At 42.2% G+C, this 14617-nt stretch overlaps 1 protein-coding gene across 4 annotated transcripts in view; it reads right to left on the bottom strand.

Annotated features, from left to right (window-relative positions):
* The window catches only part of Slc4a4 (solute carrier family 4 member 4), a 397268-nt gene that overhangs the window by 238725 nt on the left and 143926 nt on the right, over positions 1-14617 (bottom strand). The gene's annotated exons all lie outside the window — the stretch shown is intronic.

Genomic DNA, 14617 nt, shown 5'->3' with positions numbered 1-14617 from the left:
AACTGTCATGTGCTATATAAAAGCCGATTAGTATTCTGTTTCTAATCATAGAAGAAGAATATTCAAACAAGTGAAAGTGCACAAACTCATAGACTATGATGCAACACCGAGGACCCCTGCAGGCAAGTTGAATGGGTACATAGTGAGGGGGCAGAGGCAACCACCCTTCCATATAGAACTCTCTAGAATGCTCTAGCAAGAATAAGTGTGCTCTCCAGGGAATCATTCCAACTCAGAGAACATTCGTTTGTCCATATTTTTTAATACAGTGCATTGCTTGGTTTTTAGTCATAAACTGATTGACTTGGAAGACAGCACAAATGGTTTGCTGCCCAGTGAACCTGTGGGATGAGTCCCAACACTTTCTTCCTTGTCAGCAATAAGAAGAAGGAAGATGCTGTGTGCCTCTGACAACTGTACACAAAACATCAACTGCTGTAACCAAAAGTATTTACATACTATTAATGTCATCCAGAGAGGGTTGGGTATGTTTTCTTCTTTTCTTTTTAAAGTTAAATTTGGGCTAGAACCAAGCAGCTCTTAATAACAGGGATGGTAGGTGTTTCTCCATTTTTAGAATAATTTGCTGTTTTGACTAGGAATTCAAACGTTCCTAAGGAATCTCTAAATCTTTAGTTCAAAACCCCATTGTCCTCATTGACTAATAACTTAGTCTATCTGCTGCTTCCCCACGAAGAAGGAAGACAAGGAGTTGCTGCTGTCTTCAAAGGTGATGAAGTAGGAGCTGGAATTCAAAGACCCAGCTCTGTTCCTTGTTATGGTATGAATAAAACAAAGTAAGTCAGTATAATAGCCAATATGCCCAGAGCCTGATTTCTTGCCAGTACTCTCTGAGAGCAGCATAGCTCATTGAAACCTCACAGCAACTTCATGGTACATGTCCATCATACCATACTCACACATTACACAAACTAAAATCTAGGGGCTCAGGGTATATGACACAGTTAGTGGAGTGATTGCCTAGTAAGCAGAAGGCTGTGGATGTGATCCCAAGCATCACATAAACCAGGCCTGGTATTTCTGTTTGTAATTCTAACACTCAGGAGGTGAAAGTGTGAGCATCATAAGTTCGAGGCCATCCTCATCTATTACATAGTGAGTTTCAGGCCAGCCTGTGCTATATGAGAGTGTTTGTCTCAAAAAAAAAAGATAATTAATAAAGGAATCTTTCTTCATTTGTAAGGGTGTAATACTGTCTTTAGATTTGCCCCAGGGTTATTAAGAAAATCAAACACAATTACAGAGGTGTGTAGTCAGATTTTTCTTTGGGCCACCAGCTCAGAAATAACAACATGGAAACACAGAGACTTATTAATTATGAAAGCTTGGCCTTAGCTTAGGCTTGTTCCTAACTATTTCTTATAACTTAAATTAGCCCATTTATATTAACCTATGTTTTTACTTGTGGCTTTATACTTTTCTTTCATTCTGCATATCTGACTCCCTCCATGTCTCACTGGAGTCTTCCCACACCTCGACTGTCTCCTCCTATTTCCTCCTACTTCCAGAAGTTCCATCTGCACCTCCTGCCTAGCTATTGGCCATTCAACTCATTAGTAAACCAGTCACAGCAATACATCTTCACATAGTGTACAAAAATCCCACAACAGAGATGGCTGTCTTGATAGGGTCGAAAGTCTTACTCAGAAGTTATGAGTTCCTACTGAAGTCTTGTGGCTCCCTAACACACCATTTGGTAGGCTAGGAGAAGCAACATAATACACATGAAGTGATTTCTGCAGGTTCTAGGCTCAAAAAATAAAATGAAAATAACAAAGGGTGTCTGAAAGGCAGCTGGGAAAATTGGTGACTGCTGTAATAAGTATATCTACAAGCAGACTGATAAGCAATGGGAAAAGCCCAATAACAGTGTGCCCATGCCCTTCACAAAGACACAACTGCTACTCAACTGCTGGAATTTCAGCCACAGTGAAAGGTGTTACACAACTATGCTCATCCATTTCCAAGGCAACACATCTCAAAAAGAGTCTCCTCCAAGATTCAGTTGACTTTAGACCAATCAAGTGATTTTCTAACTTTGAATACACCAAGCTCTGGAGAAATGAATAATGGAATCATCCAGGATTTGACTGCACCTATGACATGCTCATGTTTTCAGTCTGACCACTCTAGTGTTTCAGGTTCATGACAGGGTACAGAACAGCAGTCCCCAACCTTCCTAACACTGCAACCCTTTAATACAGTTCCTTATGTTATGGTGACCCCCGGCCATAAAATTATTTTCATTGTTACTTGATAACTGTAATTTTCCTACTGTTGTAAATCATAATGTAAATATCTGATATATAGGACATCTGATAGGCAACTCCTATGGAGGTCATGACCCACTGATATAGGTAGGCCAGAAGTCCAAGACCTCGTCAAAATCCCCACTCATCCAAAAGAGTCATCATGATCCCAGGCAAGGAGATAAGTCTGTGGGAAACTATGACTACATTTCTACAACAGGGATAACTTTTGCAGCTAGAGTTATGAAACAATTAGGGTTTTATGTATGGAAGTCTCTCTGGGTTATTTAGACCACAAAAGTAAAATAAAATGTTTTGCAATGTATGGTCAAACTCAGTTTAGCTGACCCCCTAAATGGGCTTTGAACTTCACACAAAGGACTCAGAATAACTTTGGTTCCATCCAAAATAACTCTGATAGAAAAATGGGAGCTGGAGCAAAGGGGACAGGATGGTGGCGAGGCTATGCGGAAGGCATGAAAAGCACTCCTGTAAACATGCTCTTCAGGGCAATGGTACCCTCCCAGGCCTTTTCTGACTTCTTTTCAGTAAAAATGCATTTCCTGATCACAGACATCAAAAGTGGGATGAAACAAAAAATATACTGGCATTCCACATTTTCTCTGGTTAGACAAAATGCTTTTGTATCACCCATTTCTCTTCTGGGCCTGACTGTGACAGAATAAACTAACAAACCAAAACCCTGGTATAAATCACATGATAGATACCCTTCTATACTTGGGTGAGCTGTGTAAAGTGATTCTGGAAGGGATTCACCAAGTAAGCTGAAGCGAGACCAGGGCTTTGTGTCCTCTTGACCTGTCACTCGATCCATGTGAGTCACAGATAGAAAAGGTCTGCGTCTGACTTAGTCAATGCTACTGAACATTCATCTTCATCTGGAATCTTCTTTCCCTCCATGCTCTATATCTCTGGTTGGAAGAACGGGTATCCTTAGAGGATTTTTCTTGGCTGTCAGTGTGTATTCTGTCAAAACAGACAAAACTCATTGTGCACTAGAGAAGGCAAGTCCTTACCCTTCATACTGATACCAAAAGCTTTTGCTAGACTCACTAGTAATTTACTGGAAGATGCTTTATTTGGCACGTCAGAATTTCAGGAGACAGTATTTATGGAAAAGAACTTAAAGTCCATTCTGAGGATTCCTTTTTAAAAATTTAATAGAAATTTCTTTTCAAAGTAAGTTTTAACTCACTGTGTGTCTTATGCAATGGACATCTACCACACGTTGGAAATTCTGGATCTTCTCACACACTGACCAAAGGTAATGCGATCATTTCCAAATAAAACTCTTCTCCACTGGGCTCTTTCTGCTTGCTCAGTGCTGTGGTTCATCTTGTATAAATCTGCCCAAAGTTACCATCCTTCCTCCTGCTCACAGCTTGTCTAGGGTCTTTTCTCTTCCTTAGCTCAACACTGACTTTCTCAGAGCATCTTTCTCTAACCACTGTGAACAAATACCATTAAAGAGTCTGACAGCACCATGAGCCACAGACTGTCAGAGAACTTTACCATTTATCTTTGTGAGTGTCTTATTAGCAACTACCGGACTACAGTCTCCCCCAAGGAAAGCACGTGTCTTTCATTTTGCCGACTCTCCTAACCCAGCGTAACACAGCACTTGAGACACCTGTAATGGACACTCTAGATAATGATCAAGATTGGTGGTTCTTAACCTATGGAGTCTTGACCACTTTGGGAAGGTTGAGAACCACTGCTCTATATACACTAACAATGCATCCCACAATTCTCACACTAGCATGATGCTAGGGTTTGCTGGGTCCACTGAGGGTCCCTCTAGAGTCCTTACTGAAGTCCTTCTAACTTTATTTGTTCAATGGGAACAAGCTGGAGGGCTGAGGCCTTCCTGGAGCAGGGAAACATGAGTGCTAAGTCAAGTCACTCAAATTATTTTCAAAACATGGCAGAGAAGCAACAAAAGTAATCAGCCAAATGTCAAAACGTGAAATTTTTTAATTAAAAAAAGAAAACACTATGAATAAATAAAGGTGGACAGACAGGCATTAGCAAAAAAAAATAAATAAACAGATTGGCAGGAAAATTATCAGTCCATAGTAATATCTACCTATGCTTTTTCATCCCATCTTATAACTTATTTATTTTTCCTAGAGTAAATTCAATTGCTACCAAAAGAAGATGTACACTAGGACTTCCACATACAAGCTTAAAAGATTCCTGGGTTAAACTTGGAGGGTACAATGGAGGGAAGGAAAGGCTCTTCCCAAGTTCTGCCTAGTGTCAGCACTGCTCTTCCCTACAGTAGGAGCAAACAAATGGTAGCAATAATATTAATCGCATTTAGATGCACACAGTGATCTTCCTAAAGCTCATTCACTCAAGCACAGACTCGCCAAAGAGCTGTGCCAGCCTCTGTCACAATCACTGGGGTGCAGTGTATCCTCACTTATGTCAGCCTTTGTCACAATCACTGTGGTGCAGTGGCTCCTTGCCTATGCTCTTGGTCACAAAGACTGGGTCTGCCTCTCAGCAATCCAGTCACCAGTGGTGTGAAGTTGAATCATCCACCTCTGTGAACTGCAGAGCCCTCAAAACCGAAGGATGGCTGCTGTCCTCATGATTTTTATGAGGAAAATTAAGATCATGAACCTTTAGCTTTTGGATTGGTACCTAGAAAATAGTTTGTATTCTGTATCATCAGCAAGATATTGTCGGTGACATTCAGGTCACTTTATACACAGATTCACTCTCATCCTCTCTTATAATCCTTCTTTGTATATGGAGAAAAAGAGGACAGAGACAGACAGACACACGGACAACTGACATACACAAACTGACTCATCAAATGTAAGCAGTCAATTATTCCAGCTAACCATCAGTAGTGACAAGGTTAAGATTTCCTAGAAGTGACAAGTTTTCACTACTTATAGAGTAAATAATCCACCTAAAAGACGCTCATCCACAATAGCCACTGTAAAATATGAATGTTGCTGATCTCTGTCTGGAGCCAATACATATCTCCTCAAAATGAAGCAATACACTTAGCTTACAGCTCACTGTGGAGCAACCCATTAGCCATACAGGAATTTTTGTTAGCACATTTTTACTGTGAACAAACTTGGGGTTCTGAAGGTAAGGAAGAACATAAAAGGTGACTAGTAGGCAAAAAACAAAACAGTCCCCCCCCCAAAAAAATATGGACTTTAAAGGTCACTTAGATACAGAATGTAAACAATGGTATTATTCCATCCTAAGAAGAAGGGGACACTATGGTAGAAGCCTCTCAGTTCCATCATCTGCTATGGAGGTCCATTCCTGGATGCAGAGGCAGTGAAAACAGCCAGCTCCTCTCCTTCCCTGTAATAACTAAGGACACATCTCTACTCCTCAAGGCTCCACTTGGGTGATCATCAGACTATAAATCCCCCACCAACCCTTGGCATTTTCCTCTACGCTCTCATCTCACCACTGGAGCAATTACCGCACTGTTTTAGGTATCTGCTTGGGCCAGCATTACCATAAACCATCAGTTTTAAGACACTGTCATTCCTTCAGCCCCATACCCTGGGCCACACAAGGACAGAAGTGCTCTGTGAATATCTCTAGGATTTGACCTAAGTGCGTTAGACTGAACTGAATCGTGCTGAAAGGAAGGCCTGAGGATCTGGCTGCCTCTCTGTTTCCCCTTATTATAGTGGCTAACAGGGTGACTGCCCTGGTACCATGAAGGATGATGACAAGCCCACCAGCTTACAGTTCATACAAATAGATCTTGTATCAATGAGATCATGCACTAGCTCGGCCCTCTGGCCAAAGGGGAGACACAAAGCACAGCTTAGCTTGCATGTGCCTGCTTCCTCCTCTCAGGGGAACCATGGAAAATGGAGTAAAAGTTTTGTTTACCTAACAAAAGCTGAGAAAATATTTTTTCACTTAAGAAAATGTCAAATTAGTGAAAGTGACAAAAATAAATAAAAACCTACCACATACTCAAAGAGTTGCACAATTGCCTGAGAGCAAAACCGTAATTGTCAATGTACTAGCATTTGGAACAGGGTTCAGGATTTCAAGGAAGCCAGCCACTCTTTTATGAACACTAAACAGAAATGTCACAAACAGCTTTTGATTATACTATGATTGTCACAGTCTATAGGAATGAACTAACATATGGTGTTTTTAAAATAAACTACTAACCACATCCAGTGGTTTCAATTAAAGAATGGTTCATTGCCTACAAAAATTCCCCTAGTACCAGCTGTCTTCCAAAAAAAGTCCCATTGCCTCACTCTGAGTTTCCACTGTCATCAGGCAGATTGCCAAATGGTGTGGACATGAGGGGTAGCAGCTCCACAGTGAGTGGACCATGAACACCTTGATCCATGGAGAAACCTCCTATACAGCGTATAAACTGAACTGTAGAGTTAAATTCAATGACCTGCTTGTTAGAAGACTACAGTAGTCTTTTTTTTTCCTAACCAGTGCTAGGGACCAAACCCAGAGCCTCATGCGTACTAGGCAAGTACCATCATGAAGCTAAGTCTCCAGGCTGAAGATGAGGGAAGATTCAAAGGAAAGTTTAGAAAGTTCGTACAGTCTGCTGGTACAATCTCAGAAAAATATTTAACGTACTAAGAAAGGCATAGCTATAAGGCAGGCCTCAGCTCAAAATAGCAGAAAGGTCTTACTGATGAGGTTTAAACCAGTACAGAGAAACAATACAGTATAAGAATAAAAGGCTTAGTAACAGATTCACTACAATAATTTCATAATCATAGTAAAAAAAACCTATTTCTAGAAATCTACAGGTAAGGTTATTTGAAACTGGGTTGAAATGACAATGTACGGGCCTGGTTAGCCTTTGGGGCCTCTGCCACTGGCCCAGTGATTTGCCCATTTGGTTGGCTTGTTTGTGATGTTTAGCAGTTTCACAGGATGTAGTAAAGTATAACTGAACAATGAAGTGTCTACAGAACTTATGGTTATTTGTATGCCCTTGAGGTTGAGTGAGTCTTTCCAAAGCGCTGGATCACTAGGCTACCTCATTCAGAAAATAATCAAATACCCCATGCTTAACAATTAAAACTAAAGAAGTGGAATTCTGCTTCACTGGCAAACACATGAACAGAACAACACATGAATCCAGAGGTGTTTCCGATTATTGTTTTAATTCTGAGGACATAAAAGGATCATTCAAATTCATTCTGAGACCAACATAAACCTTAATCTGCAAGCCAGATGCACACACACACAGAGCCAATGCTTTGATATAGTTTTTGAGATTATAACATAATTACAAAATTTCTCTCTTCTCTTTCCTCCCCACAAACTCTCCGGCATACTCCTCCCCACCCTTCTTCAAACTGATGACCTCTTTTTCACTAATTATTATTTCATATATGTATGCATACCCTGTTCAGTCTGTATATTGTTACTTGTATGAATGTTTTTAGGGATGATCTATTGACACCAGAAAACCAATTGGTGAGCTCTTTCCTAGAGGAGACCAATCATCTCTCCAGCTCCCAGGTTTCCTCGGTTGCTTATAATTCTTTGTGTAGAGCTGAGACCTCATGGAATTTTCACTATCCAGCTGGCATGTCCCCTGGTGCCACATTTGGACAGTCGTACTGATAAGATTCTAGGGGTGTACCTTCTGCTATTACTAGGAAACACAGTGTCACAGCAAACTTCCTGATCTGGTCTTGCAATCTTTCCACCCTCTCTTCCATAATGCTCCCTAAGCCTTAGGGAGTGTTTTTATAGATGTATCCATTGGGACTGTAAAGTCAGTTCTTAAAGCTTTCTATGTAAGAAACTCCACAAACAGCCTTGGAGACACCTTCACAGTGCACAACCTCTTTCATATACAGTTTTCACTCTTCACCATGGGACATGAACACTAATTAAACAAGCTTCCTCACAGCCAGGCTTACCGACCAACTCAGCAAGCTCTCTGGTTCCTTAGGAAAATGTGACATCCAATAATATTTAGGATAAGAAAAACAATGCATATATATATATATAAGCACTTTATCCACTTTTGGAAATTATGGAAATACTTTATTTAAATGTAAATTATTATTAATTATTATTTGTTATTGCAAAACAAAGCCATGGAGCTATAAGCATAATTATATTTTTTCCTGGCCTTTCCTCATTTAGTCATTATAGAACCAAACATTTTAGAGGGCCCATTGGTGATGTTTATTTTAACCCCATTTCAACCAGGATTAAGTTGGTAACTACTTATTTACCAAGATGACTGTCAATATTTACTAAATTGGATGCAACCCTTACTTCCCACGTTTTTATTTTCTTGAATAGGCTACATATTCAGCTAACAAATAGTTTTTTGACATGTTATTTGTTCATTCATTCAAAGGATACACTGTTTCAGAATATGCCCATGATACAACTGTTACCTTTGGGGCTCTAACAACACAGCTGGAGAGATGACACCCATTTGGAAAGGGTAAGTCACTGACTGGGGCATTATAGGGTCCACATGACAGCTTCTATGACAAATTTAGGTACCACCACATGTGTTCAGAAAAAATGAAAAACTTGGCAAATGGGTACAAACTAACTCAACAAGTCCTCACTAAGACAAGGTAAGCTGACAACTCATTAAACTACTTAAAAGAATGAAGGTAGTAAGCTCTGATCCATAGTCAATTTCATCTTAAATATCTAGGAACGCGCTAAGCTGGACACCTGCTTTGAGCGATGGAGATAATGAGTTTCTCTTTTTACAGGGAGAAACTCAATAGAATGAGCCCCTCAGGTACCTGGCAGCACCTTCTCAAATGCCCCCCTCTATTTCAAAGAGGAGCCCAATCCAGAAAACTCATTTGACTAAGAAGAGACTAGCCAGAAAGTCAGAGCAAGGAGGAACCAGAGAAGCAATAGATACACCAAAGGTAAAGAGGAGAAAAAAAAACAGGAAAGAGCCAAAGATAATTAAGGTTTTGACTCTAGATGTGACCAGGAACATGGGGACTCCATGTTCACAATACCTCCACAAAACGATGAAGTAAGACTCCTGTATGGGAGAACGCTATTAAGAGAGGCTGGCATGCCTGCCTCCAGACTGTAGCACGGGAGAATTCTGGAGACTGTATGGAGTGTGCCTTGGTCTCTCAACCCAGCTACTTTGGCTTCTACAGGTCATACTCACAAAGCCTTGGATTGAAATCCCTGATATTAAGCACCCATGTCCTTCAAAACTTACTTCCTTCTGTGTTTCCTAAACAGAATACCATTCCAAGAAGACCCTGGTCAGTGTCTGTCACTCTTCAACCTTCCAGTCACATGCACACACTGCAGCTTCCTGACTTTCAAACTTTAACCCCAAACCACAGGACACATCCTGCATTCTGCTTAGGTGGCAGTGCCTGGATCAGTCATTTAGACGCTGTTTACCTCGCTAAAGAGAGATCTCATATCTTAAGTTCCAAACACTCTTCTGGATTTCCCCCTTTGCCACTCGAAGCTACCAACTCCTTTTAGCCCTACACACCCCTGCACCTGGAGTATACTAGAACCCTCTGAGGTCTCATGAGTCACTATAAATAGCAACCGCATCAACTCTCCCGTGACATGTAAATACACTATTCAGAACATCTCACCTCGTGGCATAGTGAGTTGGAATAACTATTGGAGTAGAATAGCCAATGGCAACAGGAAATGAAGAACTGCCATTTGGAGGGCACATCAAGGTGACAGAGAGAACCACATTTCAGAGGTTCTAGGCTGCCTAAATTACTCACGAAGACAGAGCACTGTGACGTGGTCATCCTACATCCACTAATATGGGTGGAATAAATTACCTGCACCACAGGATGCATTGCATTGTTGCATAAATTAACTCAGTGTCACATGCAAAAACCCATTTCCTTTCAGCCTCAAATTCCTAAACATTTTGATTTCACTGAGAAACAGAGAGAGCCATTCTTTTCATGAAAGAGAGCGAGCCCATTGGTTTGCAGGGTACAGAACAGCCCAACTACTAAGTTTGAGGAGAGCATGGTAAGGAGGCACTAGCTCCTGGCAGTTTTCCACACATCTGAGCAGCTCAGTAGTTGTCTGTGCTACCCCTGGAAATCCTCAGCTGCTTGGGCCTTTCACCTGCCAGCCAACATCCAGACTGACACCCACTGGCAAGTTCAAAGGATCTACTGAGAGCCAGGCACCAAGTCGATGGTAAAAGTGCAGGAATACTGGCAACGTGTGGAAAGCATGGCTGAAAGGGCTTAACAAACAGTAATTGCTACAATAGAGACTTGCTCCCCCCCAAGTCCAGCCTGGAACTTCTGTCATTGTCTACACGCAGATGAGGACAAATAAGACTGCAGAAGGTAAGCAGAATAGTTCTAAGCAATTACTGATGGGTCAGCAGATGGCTCTGCTGGTCAAGCTGCCTCCTGCCAAGCCCGAGGACCTGAGTTCAGTCCTTGGAACCCGCACAGTAGCAGGAGAGAACCGACTCCTGGGCTGCTGCTCCTCACACGTGACAGATTCACTTCTCTCCTGTAGACCCAGTCAGTTGTCACTGGTATACAGAAATTAAAGGAATTATACTTGACATCAAAATCAAGGATCACGCCTAAAAACGTTATGAAAGAAAGCAAGAAGGGAAGGAAGGAAGGAAGGAAGGAAGGAAGGAAGGAAGGAAGGAAGGAAGGAAGGAAGGAAGGAAAGAAAGGTGTGAGGCCAGGCTGGAGAAGGGCACAGGAGTGTGCTGGGAATGAGGAAGTCAAATGGCAAAAACCAAATATTCTTGGCTCCTTTATAAAGCTACTCTGTTCATTTACCCGGATGCCCCAAACAAAAGCAACTGCCCATTTCTCTGTTTCCGTTTCCTGAATCTAGCTGGATCACAGGCTGGCATCCATTGTCCCTGGCTCAGAGAACAATGTCCACTAGCATAAATCCGGTGCACAACCAAAGAGTTAGAGAAGAATACAAGACTACAAGACCGTCATCCACACCCAGTGACCCAGCACTGCACAGTCGCCATGGGCAGACCTGCAGACAGGAGGCAGCCAGTGCCTCTGCACTGCCACAGACTCCAGTTGGTCGAGAAACACAGTGTGTCGATTCACAGAGCATGATACTCGGTTTGTACCCGTGTCTCCTAACATTTGACATCACTTCACAGAGTCTGCAGTCACAACGTGGCCTGTGGTTCCAGGACATTAACAAAATAAGAAGTGCAGAGGCCAAAGCCATTCACAATGGGGAGCTGAGCTCTGTTCCAGATCCCAGCAGCCAGGACCATCTTTTCCTTGCATTTTGGGCACGCCTCAGAGGATGGCAGCTGCTAACTTAGGAGGGGAAAAGTGCACGGTGGAGGAGGTAAAAGGATTATTTTTAAGAAAGAGCACAATCTAACTTTTCTCTCCACCACCCACTCCATGCCACCTCCTCATTCCCGTGTCTCTCCTCCTGCCTTCACTCTGCTCCCCAGCCTGCTCTCCCTGTTACTCAGTGTGGCACAATCTCACTCTCTCTCTCTCTCTCTCTCTCTCTCTCACCGCACACACACACACACACACACACACGTTTCTTACCCAGTATCCCCAGCTGGGATACCAGTTCTGACACCACACTGGGAACAGAAGTCAGGTAAAGACATGGGGCTGCTGAGCTAAGGGGGGGGGGGTTGATGCTAGCCATCCTCACAGTTCTAAATGTGTAAGGATCAAACATATACCAACTTTTTTTTTTTTTTGGTTTTTCGAGACAGGGTTTCTCTGTATTGTTTTGGAAGCTATCGGTCCAGCCCAGCCTCGAACTCACAGAGATCCGCCTGCCTCTGCCTCCCGAGTGCTGGGATTAAAGGCGTGCGCCACCACCGCCTGGCATCAAACATATACCAACTTTTAAGAAACCCTATCTTGATGCCACTTGATGCCAGAAGTGATGGAAGCAAGAGAGAAAACTCACTCTATTCTAAGCTAAATGAACCTGTTAATTACGACATCTTCCCAATATGCTTACATACTGGAAAATTTTTTGGCTGATTCACTTTAAAACTGATTTTGAATAGTCCATTCTGGGCTTCTTGACAGTGGCTTCTAAGCAGAGTTGCCTGACTCCTGTGTGCAAGGATGAGCATCCATTAATATATATGATGAGTTATGTACCCTGTGCATTAATTTCTTCCCATCACCTACAGCCAACAGACAAGACTACACACTTGGGAGTCATCTACCCAGAACAAAACATCATTTTGGAAACAGCTGAACTGATGAGGCATTTTCCAAAGGAGAACAATTAAAAGTCGGGGTGAGATTTTTCATGGAAAGAGGCAAGACAGAGAGATGATATGTTAGGACAGGATGCAAGAAAATCGGCTGGATTTTCACTTGAAGCAGGGAGAGACTTAGAACACTAAAAGCAATGCTTGTGTTCTCCCTAGTGAATAGCCCAATAGCCTGAATATTCTTGAGTGAGCACGTATTAAATATTCTTTGGATCTGACACAACTCTAGGGAGTCACAGTAAATGAACAAGATGCACTGCACCCTCGCTTGCAGTTAGTTATAAGACTTATGACCTAGCATTCACTCAAAACAAAACTGAATGCTGAGGGACTTGTTAGTTGAGACGGTGTCATAAAGGAAATAGGGGCGGAAGAACCCTAACACAGAGGAAGCAGCATCAGAGGAGCCAGAGAGGCCCCTCTGAAGAGGTGGCATTCTAAGGATGGAAGATGAAAAAAGGGAAAAGCCAATGGAGACAAGAGTGGTGTGGCCATTCCAGGAAGCTGGGGTTGCATATGCAAAGGCTCTGGAGTACAAAATAGCTTGGAAGCAAGGAACCATACCATCAGCATGATTAAAAGGGAGTGGGTAAAGAGAGAATGGCGTGGTACACGGCTGGAAGGAAGCACAGCATGGATGCTGCTACAAGGTCAACGGGACACCATCAGCACAGGAGTGACATATCTCAGCCCAGACTTTGTCATTACCAATGCTACCCTGACCGGAGAAAGACTTCAAAAGCAAGGCAGGATATGGCAACGCCCTGGGCCAAACCAGAGCAGCCAAGCTGAAAAGTGGACAAAGTCACACAGTTCAGATGTACAGCCAAGAGAAGGCACTACAGAACCACCCGTGGAGGTGAAAGCAGAGAAAGACTCGGATGCTTTTCATCAAGTGACTACCTGTGAGTTGTTTGGGTTTCTTTCCTCAAAAGATACAATTTCACATGAATAAGGACAGGCCTATAATCCCAGCTCCTCGAGTCATAGGGACAAAAGGATCAGAAGTTCACGGCCATCTTTGGCTAAAAAGCAAACAAGCTCAAAGCCAACTTGAACAATTGGTCCACTGCACGGTTTACAACATTTCCAAAACCTAGCTTAAGACATAAAACAGTGTGCCCAGGAAGAGATCTCTGAGGATTCACCCTCAGAACAAACTATATCACTTATTTTGAATGCCATATTCAAACGGCAACAGCATTACATGACTAATACATATTTAAATAAGCCTCTTTCTGAGCTACTCATTCCTAATTATCTGAGTGTTACTAACACTACTTTCCAAAAAGTTAGTACATCATTATCACCTCTAAATTACTCCTTGGGAATGGGAGGAGAGGAGGGAAGTGAAATTGTGGTTGGTATGTAAAATAAAATAAAGAAAAATTGCAAAAACGACAGCGACAGAGAGACAGACAGAGACACACATACATACACACAGTGAGAGAGAGAATGAGAGGGGGGGGGAGGGAGAGAGCAAGGGAGAAGGAGGGGGCCAAAGGAGAAGAGGGAAGAGAGAAGGAATGGAGAAGGGAGAAGGGGAGGAGAGGGAATCTCTCACATGTGCTCAGTAGTGGCCCTCTTTGATACTGGCTAGTGCCATGCCAAACTAGACAGTAAACAGAGAGAAATCATAGTAATCTATTTGGAATGGGATATTATCTTTTTTTTTCTCCAAGCTGCCAGTTGTAACCCTTTTTATATGCATTTTGAGGATTTGGCTTAAAACAGATACTATATTTTAGGTGATATATCATAAAGACTCCCTTTAAGAGAAGTTTCCCTGACATTCCAATGAAAATAACACAGCTTTAGTCACTTGCCCTCTATTCCCTCCTACATCTCACACTTACTCTACTCCCTTTTCGGAATAGAAGTCCATTTCCAAATTCTTCAATACTTAATATTAACTCAGTGGCCCATCTGTGACACTCCTCTTAAGAGTGGGTCTTGTCTGGCTTCCTAAGCCACCTGCTTCATTCCATTGCTGAGGCTATAAAAGATTCACACCACTGCCCTTCGCACCCTATTTAATTTAATGCTGCAAATTCACTTCTCAACACCCTGAGCTGTTTAT

This window comes from Mesocricetus auratus, unplaced genomic scaffold (assembly GCF_017639785.1).
Source record: "Mesocricetus auratus isolate SY011 unplaced genomic scaffold, BCM_Maur_2.0 Super-Scaffold_100006, whole genome shotgun sequence".
Lineage (NCBI taxonomy): Eukaryota > Metazoa > Chordata > Mammalia > Rodentia > Cricetidae > Mesocricetus > Mesocricetus auratus.
This window is presented reverse-complemented; position numbering and strand designations above follow the sequence as displayed.